Source organism: Dioscorea cayenensis, chromosome 3 (assembly GCF_009730915.1).
Source record: "Dioscorea cayenensis subsp. rotundata cultivar TDr96_F1 chromosome 3, TDr96_F1_v2_PseudoChromosome.rev07_lg8_w22 25.fasta, whole genome shotgun sequence".
Classification (NCBI taxonomy): domain Eukaryota; kingdom Viridiplantae; phylum Streptophyta; class Magnoliopsida; order Dioscoreales; family Dioscoreaceae; genus Dioscorea; species Dioscorea cayenensis.
The window spans coordinates 11,668,749-11,673,891 of NC_052473.1; the positions used below are offsets into that span (position 1 = coordinate 11,668,749).

Consider the following 5,143-nt stretch of genomic DNA (forward strand, 5'->3'; position numbering starts at 1 on the left):
CAATTCACAGGGGCAAATGCATGCCCCTGTGCCTTCTCGGGATGGAGAGAACTCCTCTGCAGAGATTTGCACGGGTGTGCGGAAGTTATCCACGCCCGTGCAAAATTGACAAAGTCGCCCACAGGGGTGAGTTCACGCCCCTGTACGCTTTCAGGATAATCTGCCAAACTCTGAAGGAAATCACACGTCCATGCGGATATTACCCACGGGCGTGCGATATTCGCATGGTCATTCACAGGGGCCGCCGCACGGCCCTGCGCCTTCTGTGGATGAGCTCGCAGTGCAAATCCACGGGCATGTGGAAATACCTCACGCCCCTGCGTTTTCCCTGGATGCCTTAGAAAAACCTGCAGGCTCCGCAGAAAATTTCTGAACATGTTTGCACACTCAGAGCCTGCCCTATTATACATGTTTTATCAGTGAAAAACATGAAATAAAGCTCAAACGACCCAACTTCAAATAAAATCACGATGAATACTCAAAACCTCAAATAAAATCACAGCACAAGCATCTAAAAATCAAGACACCAACACTCAACAATTTATTCATGCAAACACTACAATATTCGACTAAGAAAAATATGAAACACTTGGGTTGCCTCCAAGAAGCGCTTGTTTAACATCACTAAGCTTGACGTACCTTGTCTTACCTCACGGGGGCTCATAGATGAATGTTGCTCTCTTACCCATGACTTGGAAGCATGATGAGCACAATCTCTTGAAGGTAGAGGATGAATTATCGGGCTTGGGGCCACCTAGCAATGGTTCATCCAACTTCTTCGGTTCACGTACGTCTCCAACAGCCTTGGAGTGTTTCTGATGGCGTCTCCTAGCCCTCTTCATTTTCTAGAGCACCTTGTTCAAGATCCCCGGGGTAGATGGTACTTCTTCCGTCGAACCAAGCATCATTACTTCTTCATCATCCTCCTCTTGGTCGAACAAACCCTCGTACGGGTCCAGATTGAATATTTCCTGCATGTATTCATCAACAATCTCATCAGTAGTGTCTAGAAAGTATAAAGTATCATCAAAATCAAGAGAATGCTGCATGGCTTCAGCAAGGCAGTATGTGAGCTTGTCATCTCCAACTCTCAAAGTTAGCTCTCCACCGTCCATATCAATCAATGCCTTGGAAGTCCGCAAGAACGGTCTCCCAAGTATCATGGGTACATCCGCATCCTCATTAACGTCTAACACCACAAAGTCTACAGGAAATATGTATTTGTCAACCTTGACAAGTACATCTTTGATGAAACCCCTCAGATGTCTCACCATTCGGTCCGCCAATTGCAAAGTCATCCGAGTGGGTCTAGGCTCACCTAAGCCTAACTTTTGAAAGAAGGTGTATGACATGACGTTGATGCTTTCCCCAGAGTCCGCCAATGCCATTTCTTCACCCATATTGCCAATGCTACACGGAATGATGAAGCTTCCTGGGTCTTTCTTCTTGTTCGGCATGTTCCTTTGCAACACCGGTGAGCATGAAGCATCTAGTACCATCGAAGCACTCTCCTCCAACTTCCTCTTATTGGTCAACAAGTCTTTCAAGAACTTCGCATACTTCGGCATTTGGGCCAATGCCTCAATAAAAGGAATATCAATGTGGAGTTGCTTAAACAAACTCAGGAACTTCTTGTACTGTTCATCCTCTTGGTCATTTTTCAATCTAGAGGGATAAGGGATTCATGGCTTGAAAGGTGGGGGTGCCACCTCCTTCTCTTTGCTTGTTTCCTATTCTACCCCTATTACCTCGGGTGCGTGTTCTTTTGGTATCTCACTCGGAAGCCTACCTTCAACCTCACGACCACTTCTCAAAGTTATCACCTTCACTTGCTCTCTAGGGTTGGTCTCTGTATTGCTCAGCAAGCTTACATGTGGCCTTTCAGAAAGAGACTTCGCAATTTGCCCCACCTGATTTTCAAGGTTATGTAAAGAGGCAGTGTGGTTGCGAAGTGTGGCCTCAACTGAATCAAACCTTGTATTCGCAGATTGCACAAATCTAGTCAAGGCCTTCTCCAAATCATTCATTCTGGTTTCCAAACCTGAAACTCTGTTTTCCACATGCGGGGCTTGTTGTTGTGGTTGGAAACCCGGTGGCCCAATGGCCTTTGGTGGACCCAGATTGCTGCATGAGAAATTGGGATGATTCTTCCAACCCGGATTGTAGGTATTGCTATATGGGTTTTCTTGAGGTCTCATGCCATTACCTACAAAATCAACATTCTCCATCGAAGATACATCACCAATAGAGATCGGGCAATCGGAGGGAGCATGTCCTCCACCACACCCATTCCAATTCGTCATGGCCGCTACTCTATTTGAAGTTAGAAGATCTAACTTCTTACTCAAATTTTCCACTTGAGCCGCCAATGAAGTTACGACATCTATTTGATGGAGACCGACCACCTTTTTCTTCTCCCTAGCATTCCATTGGTAGCTGTTTAACCCCATTTCTTCAATTAACTAATGGGCCTCATAGGGGGTCTTGCTACCTAAGGTGCCTCCTGCTGCCGTATCCAAGAGTTGCCTTATACTTAGGTTCAAACCGTTGTAAAAGGTCTGAACAATCATCCACTCTGGAAATTTGTGTTGCGGGCACTTTCTCAGGAGCTCCTTGAACCTTTCCCATGTCTCAAATAGAGACTCAAATTCCAACTGAACAAAGGGTGAGATCTCATTCCTAAGCTTCCCGGATTTTCTGGGAGGGAAATAACGGGCAAGAAAAGCTTCTACCATCTCCTCCCATGTGGTAATTGATGCTCTAGGTAATGAGTGTAGCCACTGCTTCACTCTCCCTTTTAGGTAAAATGGGAAGGCTCACAACTTGATGGCATCGTCCGTTACCCCGTTTATCTTCAGCATATCACACACATCAAGAAAACTCTCTATATGACTGTTTGGATCCTCATCGACCAAACCATTGAACTGTGCGGATTGCTGTAACATGTGGATGAATGCCGGCTTCAGCTCGAAGTTCTGAGCTGTAATCGGGGGACGCACAATACTTTATTGTGTCCCCAACACTAAAGGACTGGCATAATCGGATAATGTTCGCTATTGCTCATTCTGTTCTGCCATGTTTTTAGATTCTTCCACTTCCAAATCAGCTAGATTAGACTGTTCTTGCATAGGCTCTTTCCCTTTTCTTCTAAGTGTATGTTCAAGCTCGGGAACTCCTTCAATCAATATTGAGGGGTTCCCTTGGGTCATAACCTGGAGCTGCACCCAAAAAGAAAGAAAAAGAAAACGATGATAGAATAAGAAGATATGAAATAGAATATATGGTAAAATAGCTAAGAAAACAAAGTGCAAAGTATCTCTAAACGCCTACTCCCCGGCAACGGCGCCAAAAACTTGACAAGGTCCTATTGCGTATATCCCGCAAGTGCACAAGTTTGTCGAAGTAACAATCGAGGATGAGCGGGTATTGTATCTACCGAGAGTAGGGAATAAAAACACTTAATTCGCTTCTTAGCTATGTGAAAGATGAATAGTGATATATGTGATAATGATTCAATTCTCAAAAGTAAAAACAACAAGTAAGAGAGCACAAGTAAAGGAGAAGGTAAGGCAATCAATAAATATGGGGTACCCGGATATTGCTCCACCTAGGACAATCGTTTCAAGTGCAAGAACCCTCTATTATGCTTCTTAATTAATGCAACAGTGAGTCGTGGAAATCCTTAATTACATAGTCCCAAATCTAAGGTTAACCATACCTAACTCTATACATGTCCCCGAGGAGAGATTGGATAACCTCTCAACCTCACACTCGCATAAAATTACAATGAGCTCTAGGGATTCCAAGTGATAAATCACTTCCTAATTATAGACCTAACCCTTTTGTCCAGGTGGAAGGTCCCTAACCACAATTAAGCCCTAGACACTAAGATTACTTCTACGCTTCACTCCATTTCACCCGCAACTAAGCTTCAGCGGAAGGTCATCCCTTAGACCATTCACTCTATTATGGCCACAAAGAACTCGAGGAACAGAGATAGAATCTAACACATCGGAGGAGAAAGGGGACGCTCCTGTACCTCTCGACTCACCCTCTCAACCCTCTCCACCATAGGTTTGTCTAACACTCGTGGTGTGTCACTCACTCACAAGGTTACCAACAAGAACTCTCAACCCTAGTGTCACTCTAGGGGAGTTATGAAACAACCAAGCATTCAAGGTTGGAACTCACAATAAACATCAATTAATTGAAAGCATAACAAAGAGATTCAATGAAACGAATACATCCTAGGGTTCACAAATACCCAAGTACCCACTAGCGGTTTAACTCTCCATGGAGCTAATTACAATGAAAGAATTAGAATGTAAAAGCAATGAATCCATAGAAAACCGCTTTGATAGTCGTGTCGATGGTCTTGTCGATGGCCTAGAATACACCTCGCCGGATCGGTGCCGACGAAAGCTTACCCAATAACCTTATTCCAAACGATGCACGATGTCGGATCCGTAGAACCTCTCCAAACACCTAGCCAATACCTCTCAAAACCCTAGCCGAAGCCCTCTTTCGAGTTGGGGAAAAGATCGTGAAAAGAATCTTGAAATCGAGGCTGAATCGGCTTTAAATAGGGCTGGAATCGGGGATCCACACGCCCCTGTGGACGCCCCTGTGGATTTTTCACACGAGCGTGTGGAATTTCCACATGCCCGTTTGGATTCTCTGTTCTGCAGTTTTCTCAGCAGGCTATGAACAGTGCTTCTACAGTACTTTGCTACCGTGCTCTGCTACAGTATCTGCCTAAAATACTTCCCGAATCCATACTTTCATTGAGGTAACGCATACGGGCACACGTTCACGTCGTGGATCGCTTTGCTTCTTCAATGACGGATAAGTTGATGGAGATCTTGTTCTATGTGCATAAGTCGGAATGCTTGAATGTAACTGCCCTTGTGCCCCTCCAAATGGTTGTACTAAGTCAAATACGAGGAGGTTGGCACACACTCTAGCATCTCACACCCGACCTATGTCTTCGCGTTTGAACCTTAGCAAGATTTCCTCCAAAATCGGTGCATTATGATCCACATTGGCTTCTTTCCTTCATAATCAGCCTCACAACCCTACCTACATAAAAGTAACATAAAAACACACATATTAGTGTAAAAACCTGAGAAAGGTAATGCTTAAC

The 5,143-nt window shown here is 44.5% G+C and overlaps 1 non-coding gene across 1 annotated transcript; it reads left to right on the forward strand.

The window, feature by feature from the left end:
• Positions 1 to 2,580: 2,580 nt before the first annotated feature.
• On the forward strand, positions 2,581 to 2,687 carry LOC120257798. The gene has a single exon (XR_005535882.1). It is a non-coding gene; the product is annotated as a small nucleolar RNA R71 (small nucleolar RNA).
• Positions 2,688 to 5,143: the final 2,456 nt, after the last annotated feature.